At 48.4% G+C, this 9,319-nt stretch overlaps 1 long non-coding RNA gene across 3 annotated transcripts; it reads right to left on the minus strand.

The window, feature by feature from the left end:
- Window positions 1–780: 780 nt before the first annotated feature.
- LOC135393364 (uncharacterized) lies at window positions 781–5,222 on the minus strand. Of its 3 annotated transcripts, XR_010422590.1 has the most exons (4): window positions 5,212–5,222; window positions 1,715–1,928; window positions 1,429–1,578; window positions 781–1,077 (listed from the first exon to the last, which is right to left on the minus strand). It is a non-coding gene; the product is annotated as an uncharacterized LOC135393364 (long non-coding RNA). The 3 variants fall into 3 exon arrangements; XR_010422589.1 differs by lacking the exon at window positions 5,212–5,222 and having other exon boundaries at window positions 1,715–1,963; XR_010422591.1 differs by lacking the exon at window positions 5,212–5,222 and having other exon boundaries at window positions 1,429–1,591; window positions 1,715–1,963.
- Window positions 5,223–9,319: the final 4,097 nt, after the last annotated feature.

Genomic DNA, 9,319 nt, shown 5'->3' on the forward strand with positions numbered 1-9,319 from the left:
ACTAGGTTACCTGTGGCCATACAGAGTCCATTTCGTGTTTTGGACTTACAACTTGAGACTCCTGAAGCTAGGTCGAGGGGCGAGTTTTGTTCTTTGACCTGAGGCTTTCTGTTGCGCTTGGCACTGATTGATGCAGACTAGCAGTTGCCACGTTCACAAACACATTTGGTTTTCTTCCGGCACCACTTTATGAATCCCTCATGCAGTGGTCACAACGTCCGAACTTAAGACAGCAATTCAGAGTCACATAGCGTCATTTGGCGTCAGGTACAGATGACATAAATCGTCAAGCTATCAAACAAAAGTATTCTTTTAGACATAGTCAACCGAGATCTGCAGGATAATCCTTGCGGCATGAAATTCGACTGCTGATGTCTCTGCCCTGGAACCGACTGCAGTGATTCCTAGGGAGCAGACGACACTTACTCATGAAATGGCAATATTCAGGTGATCACGCAACACCATAGACTAGCGTTCAAGCAACTGTGGCTGTGGGATATGCAACCTGCGAACCGGAGCGAAATCATCATGCATCGAGAAGCACCGTTTCAGAACCCTTTCAGGCAACTTCAAGTCATGGCAGTTTGTACGAGTACTCGCCTAAAGCTGTAGAGAAGATAGGGCGACAAAGCGTCAAGGGCGTTCGAGTGGCCGAACCTTGAGCGAAGCAGACCGAACAGGAGGTAGCGGGGAGCAGAAAACAAAGGTATAACACTGCTTCTTTGCAAACTGTGCAAAAGACTATCTGTCTGCTACAGACACCAAAATAGTACATTAGCGTATCAATGTATCTACAGTTTAATACATCGAACTCGTGTTACATATCGAATTGGAATTACAGTATCAGCACCAAGGTCCTACACTGGTTAGGTCAGCAACGTCAGCAATCACTGGTGCAGCAGCCGGGATACAGTCCACGTCCTGACTTGCATTCCTTGCCCTCAACCACCGAGGTGCCACAAGTATGCACATGGACATTGCCTTCGCTTGCGTAGCACTCCACAGCCATGCAAACATCGGGCTGCAACTGCACTACGTCCCCATCAGGAATCTTTGTGCCTTCGTACAAACATGCACCTGCGTAAAGGAGTTCCCGGGACGTATGTGAAAGCGGAATAATGTTTTGATACATGGCGTCAGAACAAGACCTAGACCTAGAGGTGACCCATGGAAATCTCGCACACAATCAAACTGATGTTCATAATTTCATGTTTATTGTGCACTCGCTCGTTCTTTATAATGCCATCACATCATCATCGATCATCCCAATCCCTGGTGGTCCGCACTATTGAATACTCTTTAGCGGTACAGCTTAAATGAAGTAGATAGCTCTGCACTTGTGAAGCCACAATCTCAATGTGAGTTTTAACTTGATTCCAATCCACGAATAAAACAAAGGAAGAAATAAAAAAGAGAGGAAGAACTAACCATCGACAACCTTCGCCTTGACATGCGCCGTGGCAGCGCGCACTGCGCCGTATTCACCAGCAAGCGACGCAAGCATGACACCAAGCACCAAGGCCACCAGGCACATGACTATCGATCTTCCTTCCTTCCTTCCAGAGGGTCAGAACGCCTCTGCGTCGATCAGCTTATGATGCATCTCTTTTTACAATTCAATACACCATAATTTATCACTTCATTGATACAGCCGCAATTTAAGACCCTTTAAGGGCGAATGACCGCCTTTCCATTTAGAGTGTCCATGTCTTACCTTTGAAGTTTTCCAAGAATGGTTGGAAGCTCACCTGTTGAATGGCTGAACAACGTGTTGCCGAAGTGTGTGTTCGGCAGCATATAAAGCAGCGGCAGTTAGTGAGAGCTGCTTACCGACACGTATTCCCGGCTTAACGTCTTTCTCTAAGCGGGTTGACACCTGTCTGGCTGGTTGAATGAGGTCTTTTGACTCGGTCGTGGACTGCCGCCGACTGTAACGAGCGGGAGAAATGCGTAGGATAGCAACAGAAAAAACAAAAACAAAAAACAACAACAATAAATAAAAAGAAAACGTTAGTGAATCACGTGACGGTTTGCTGCGGCTACTGAAGTCTAACAGCTTGCACGATAGGTAATAAAAAAAAAGAGAACAACGAAATCCTGGGTTGAGTAGTTAGCGAAGTCTTTGTTTTCGTCCGTCTTTTTTTTTTAACGCGTCGTCATCTTGTATTCGTTGCGCGGGGTTGCTGACCTTTCAACTTCCACGTTCAATTCAATGGAGGTAGGCGACAGTGAACGGTAAGATTGAAGGAAGGCACTACCATTCCACGCCAGATTCCTACTCATCATTTTCAGAAAAAAGGGTGTTCAAAAAGTGTAATGGCAAAGCCCTGCTTTTCTGCGCATCAGGAACGGGCTGTAATATGGACAGAAACCAGCACTGCAAACGAGGACAGACAGGGGAGAGGACAAACACCCTGATAGAACGTGTTGCCCATAAATTCTGTTTGTTGGAACTTGGAAGTCTATAGCACAGTGTTTGTCCTCGCCCCTTTCTGTCCTCGTTTAGAGTGCTAGTTTACCATGATGGATACACGCCAACTTGCCCGGTTCACTGCCGCTCTGTGTATATGGCTGTTAGCCTCACATCTGATGGCCCTGACTCCTGACTCACTAGACGGGTGTCTCCTTGACATCCCTCTAGGGTGCTGGCTTGACACCTGATAGTCCTCACTTCCTGAGTCCCTGAGGCAGGTGTCTGGTGACACTCTTTCGATGGAGAATCCACATGACACCCTGTTACTGATGTGAAAAGCATGGTGTCGCCACTACACTAAAGTACAGGTTGGGACAAAAGTTTACTGAACATGCGAGCTGCGTACCTTTTCTTCGATGCGACACCCTAGCGGCTGGTTCAGGCGAGTGAGTTCACTGTTTCGGAGGGGTGGAAGGGTGCGCTGTTAGCGACACATAGCGGTAGCTCCACTTCCCAGGCAGACCCAAACGATACCGGAACTATTACTGTGCGTTGCTAACAGCGCACGTTCCACCCCTTCGGAGCAGTGAACTCATCCGTTTCCGCAGACCGCTAGGGTATCGCACCAAAGAAAAAGTACGCCGTTCGCGTGTTCCGTAAGGTTTTGTCCCAACCACTACTTTGAACGCCATGCAAGCAACGTCCAACTTCTGTTGAACACATTGTTCTGTTTTGTTTTGTTTTCGTTCGGATGGTACGACTGGTTTTGTTCCAATTAGACACTTGCCACTTTTATTAGAGATCGTCATTGTACCTCAGTAGAGGAGAGAGAGAGAGAGAAAAAAACTTGTTTCTTGTGTTGTTCGCTGTATCTGCTAGAGTATATTGTTAATGCGCGCAACATTTAGAAATAAATTAGAAAGCCAAACCCCTGTATAAAATAAAAGAGCAACTGAGGAGAAAGTGTGGTGACAAAACGTGCGTCGGCTAAACTTGCATGATATCTAAGGCTGTAATCGAGCAGTGCCACCATAACGACTGCTAGCAAAGCTGAGATGCAGTGCTATTTCAAAGCTGCATCCCATTTATGTGATGAAATTTGTAATTTATTCCTATGCATCCCAGGCATGACCACACGAGCGCACACAAAACATGCGACTCGGTGAAAGACCCGTTTCACACTACCGTTTTTCTCGTCCGTGTTTTTTTTTTTTTTTTTTCTCACGGAGGCAAATCGGACCCATTGGAATCTACTATACTAGATTGCTTCTCGGTTGTATTTTTGAAGCATAGGGAAGAGAAAAACTGTATACGACTGTCGGCACTGTTCTCCTGAAGTCGCCCCACGACGCATACTAACCCCCCGTCCCCCACTCCTTCCTTCTGTCCTCTCCCCACCTGTCCACATCTGTCTCGTAGCCACAGTTGCTTCGCGGCACTAACACGAAAAAACGACTGCGTGAAATGGGCCTATCTGTTGTGCTGGCAATTTGCCACAACCTTGACAAAGGACTTCTTGACTTCTGCTTTGTAGGAGACCTTCCCATCTCTTTTTGACTCTCCAAGGGATCTGTCCCAGCAGCAGTAGACAGAGGCTGCCCTATGACTCAGGAGACACCGGCCTCGGTGGCTCAGTAGGTAGCGTGTTCGCCTACTGATCGCGGGTTCGAACGTGGCCGAGGGCACCAGCAACTCGGTGGCAGGGTACAAGTTGCTTAGACACGCCGTTTTCCGCGATGGACGTTAAATACAGGGTGCCGTGTGGTGAGCTTTCATCGTACGTTAAAGAACCCTCAGGTGGGCAAAAGCAATCCACAGACCGACGGCTGTGGCGTCGCTCATGATCTCAGTTTTCCCGCGATGTAAACCCCCCAATTATTATTGACTCAGGAATAGATTAACCGGCGCAGATAACAGGCGCTATCGCTTACAGATAAGGGTCTCGCTGCTACACAACACTCCTTTTTGTTATTTCCATTTCATCACTGTTCACCTACTCGCTCTGTTCTACATGGCAGCCGATATGAAGTCTTCCTTACCTGACAAAAAGAGGAGAGAAAGAAAAAAAAGGAAGACAAAATTTGAAATCAATCTGTCAATGTGAAACAAAAATAGCGTGCTCGGCATTGTTGCTTTGTCTGCTTTTCGCGCAGTTTCTCAGGTCATATGTGCTTTTTTCCAGTGAAATTCTTGGATGAGGATGACAACCGTCGTTGTCGTGTTATGGTACGTGGCGCTTGGCCTTAGCGTTTCGCTTTCTATGGGAAGAGCGCATTTCAGCACTGAAAAGGCAGTCATCAATTCCACTGAAATGGCAGTTATAGAGAATAGGTACCAGCAATGGATTCGAACCCACACACTCTGATTGTCGAGGGGGGCGTGTGTTCGAATCCACTGCTGGTTCCTATTCTCTAACTGCCATTTCAGTGCAATTCTCGACTGCCTCTTCAGTGCGGAAATGCGCAGTGTGCAGTGCTGAAATGTGTTAGTGGGTTCGAATCCACTGCTATTACCTTTTCTTCAACTGCCATTATTCAACTGAAGTTTGCAACTGGGCGTTGTGACGCTTGTGTTGTGTTTGTCCCTCTCTATCTGTCTTTCTTAGCCTCAACTACTGCATTACTTAAGGACAACTCAAGCTCTATGTGCCGATAGAATTGAGGTGGAGGTCGTGACATCCGCATCACGCCTCCAGGTTCTGGCCTTTGACAGCGATGAAAGAGAGGTGTTCTTACAAACGATCGGCTACGATATTGCACAAGGCTACGGACAGGACACCGCATAAAAGTTTGTCTTACTTGGCCCCAAGGAGTGCATCCAAGCCAGTGTGGCACGGTAGAGGTAATAGGCCTCTCCCTATTTGTAAACAAATGACCCCATAGTGTTTGATAGCGCCACCAATTTGTTAGAGTTGAACTACGCTCAAAGCTAGGGGCGAACAAGGTCGCGCCCGAAAGCCACGGTCCTGTGGGGATTACGATGGTCTCTGAAAGGGACGCGACCTTCGGTTCTACTTTTCTTTCAATAGGAGGCAGCGAACAAGTGCCCATTCGTGGAACCCAGCCCTCCCCTTCCGATTTGTTTCGGTTTCAGTCTGTCTACCAACGTCATGGTGACGTTTCTCGGATAGAGATCTATTCTACTTCGGCAAAGGAAAAGGCTCACGAAGAGGAAAGGAAGGCAGGAAAAGGAAACTCTCCCCATTTGATGCAGGCTGAGACGCATTCCTCTATACCTGTATGGTGCCTATCTATCTCGCGTAAGACATCCGTGCATCCGCATACAAAGGTAGTGGAACTGCTCATCGCGGGATAGTGTGACATAATCGGTATATGAAGTACTGCAACTTGGAGCTTGACCATAGATGAAGCGCCCTTGGAAGTCGCTGCGGAGGTGTGTTAGCTTAGCTGAATTGGTGGAGCCCCGGACCGATAATGAAGAAGTTGTGGGTTCGAGTCCTACAGCTGGCTAACCTTTTCAGTGACTTCCATCTTTTTCAGACTTCCATCTTTCATCGACAAAACTTAGTTGGCGCTGCAGCTATTGGAACACCGCTTCCAAGCGCGACAATATTGCTCACCTTGGATGTAGGGCACGTACCGCAACATCTGATGACTGCCCCGTACTCCAGCATCGTGGGGAATAAATAACAACTGTGCGTGGCAGCTGAATCAGAACCGCCAGCTTCCAAAACGACTAACATTGACATCGCTCAACGTGTGCATGCACTGCATGCGTTACCAGAAGAGCATTAGCAGTACTCACGAGAGTGGAAAAAAATGCACACCTCGTACTGGCACAGCACGTGTAGCAAGCGGTTCCTGGAGCTGTCCCAAGCAGCACAATGTACTGAAAGTCGGGTGCAATAGGGGTGGACGGTATGTGTCTTATCCATGTTCTTTAGTTTCACGAGTCTGTTCAAGGCCTTCCACCTACCCGTCCACCCCTATTGCACTCGACATTCAGTACATTGTGCTGTCTGGGGCGTTTACGCCCAGATACGATCTTCAGGCTTTGCCATTCGGGAATCACAAGGGTTCAAAAACAACCCTCTACCCCTAAAGTTAAAGCCAAGTACCTTCATAAGTGGAACTGCTTAACGCCAGTCAGCGCTCTTGTATACGTGCCCGAAGCTTCCAAGTACAGAATGCTTCTGAATATTCAGGGGGGGGGGGGGGCTCACTGGCTGCGCGGTACTCATGCGAGCAAGGTGATGACCTGAGATGTTAGTGGGTTTTAGTCTATCGTACACTATCGCCTTTGCGGACGTAAGGTATAGCGTTGGCGTTTCTGCACACGCGCAATACACAAACAGTGCTTTGCACATTGCGCAAAAACCATCAAGCTGTCCCTTACGTACACAAAGGCGACAGCGTACGATGTACTAAAATTCACTATTGTGCCCTCCTCTAGCACAAACACAGTGATGTTCGTCAGCAAAAACCCATCAGTGCAATGCAGGATTCGACACTAGGGACTGCTGTGGGCCCTTGTCACTTCATTACGAAAGCAGCTCCCCTTTCAGTGTTTACAAACAGAGGGCACAACCGGAAGAAGTCGCTGTAGGTAGAAGTCGCTGTGCAGATTCTCATTGAAATGCGACAGGATTTATGAGCTCGTCGGCGGGCGTTCTCCGTGCCTATGGTGGTGAAAGGGATCGTCGTCGTCGGCCTCAGAGAGGTGGGCAACGTCACGACTGACTCCCTGGGGGAATGTGCGTCCTGGGCCGACTTCTAAGGGAACTGTGCCGACGTATATCTGAAAGCGTCTGAGGAAAACCCAGGAAAAACCCTAGACAGCACGGCCGGCACCGGGATTCGAATCCGGGCACCTCCCAGTCTCGACGTGACATGGCCAGCACGCTAACCACTGAGCCACGGGAGCTGCCTATGGAGATTGAAGTAGGTGACGTACTTTTGAACCACAAACTACGCGTTCGCCCAACGTTATACCCAGACAGAAGGCCAGCGCAGCTCCGCATAACGTCATCCTTCTCGGATAGGCGGTGAAAGCGGTGTCCCGGCGGATAAGATGACACGCGCTTCCTTGGGGACAAATCATCCGAATAGGTTGACGTATAGCGATGGCAAGGGTATATTAAAGAGGCCTTCCCTTCGAGGTGGTGTTGGTTCGCCCCTAACGAAGACACAATCCGTAACGCTTCCCGTACGGGTTGTGGGAATTTTATTGTCGTTGGCTAGATGCAAATCGTAGACTTCTTTCATGAAGTCCGCGCACCAGTTGTTCTGGGGCTTCTTCACGTCCATGGTGAAGTCTCCCGTGACAATCACGGGCATGTTGTGTACCTTCAACTTTTCTACGACGGTGATGCTTGCAACGTAATTGAAGAGTTCGGCTAGAAGGGACCTCCTTGCCTTTAGAGGATTCCGGTCTTTGCTACAAGGGTTTAAAAGGTTTTCTGTTCTCATGAACAGTCTTAATTACGTGTTCCAAGCTGACGAGGACGTTCGCAAAGGTGTCGGAACGTCCTTTTAGTTACAGTGAACCCATGTTAATATGACCCCCGACAATGTGACATACTCGCTTTATGACCATTTTTCTTGGGAACCGTTTCACAGCCCCATAAATCTACCTCGTTAGTATGACGATCCGCTTATCGGACTATGGCCGGTATTCTTGTCAGGAGTAGGGTCAAACACATGTATTATCTTCTCATTATTATGACTGCGTCACGTGACCCGCAGAGTAGGCCCAGGAAGAGGCTACCCCATACCTCAGGTAGAGGGTGACAAGTGTACGCCCATGTTTGGGATGACTTCTGATGACCTCTGACCTCTTGTTGACCTCTGAATTACTCATAACTTTCGGGCTGCCAAAGAACTGAAGCGCATAATAAGGTAGTGATCAAGGGGCTCCGTTACACTGTCGGGACAGTTGGTGCCGTCGTGCACGTCAGAATTGCTCGAACGAAGTGGTCTCTGCGATCAGCGGAGGGTGCGTTTCTCGTTAATATAGCATACAGAAAGAGAGAATGGCTAGTTGGACCTGATAGTGTAGTACCACTGCGCTCGTTCGATGTCAGAGGGACACGTGCTTTGGAGCGATGGAGGTCATTGGGGTAGGCGCTGCTCTGCTGGCCAGATCAATCACGTTGCATACCGGCTCGCGCAGCACAGCTCCGTTAGAAGTCGGCCCACGCAAAAATAAAATTGTGACTTCATTTCTCGACTTCAGCCTTTCTGGTTTGTTGAGTATTGAAAGCATTGACCGCCTCTGAATTGCAACTCCAAATTGCTGATCCATGCTCGCTACGTAAAATTCGTTTAACCTTGTCTACACTTTCTAGATCTGTGTTTTGATCAATGCGTTCATATTCTCCCATTCCGTATATCGGGAAGTCGGTTACCAACGCAAAGCAATCTTTATTTTTTCATAGTCACCAGTGTTGTATCATCTTCGACACGACGAACCATGAAATGCAGTCGCACGTGGATATCGTCTGTAACATCGTACGTCATCAACATCGGCGCAGCTGTATGCCATTCTACTGTTTCTACAGCAGATCTCCCAACTTCCTCCGCGTGCCTGAGTGGTATACACCGATTCGCGGGCTGCTATGCAATGTGTGGCAACCATGGGGCTTAGTGGGTCTCTAGCCCGCATCGTGGTAGCCATTCTCCACCAAGTTCGGCGTCTACACGATGAAGGTCATCATATACAGTCGACCCCCGCTTATCCGGACTTCATTTATCCGGATCCCGCGGTATCCGGACAAAAGGCGCGGGAACGGATTTTCCTCCATGTATTTTGTTCTCGTTTATCCGGACTTCAGCTTCCGGACTCGGACAAGAATTCAAGGGAACGAAAGTCGAAAATTCTTGTTATCCAGCTTCAGTTATCCGGACTACCGTGAGTAAGAGGAGACGCTGACCCCACTTCGTCACC

The sequence above is a fragment of the Ornithodoros turicata genome, chromosome 4 (assembly GCF_037126465.1).
Source record: "Ornithodoros turicata isolate Travis chromosome 4, ASM3712646v1, whole genome shotgun sequence".
Taxonomy (NCBI): Eukaryota; Metazoa; Arthropoda; class Arachnida; order Ixodida; family Argasidae; genus Ornithodoros; species Ornithodoros turicata.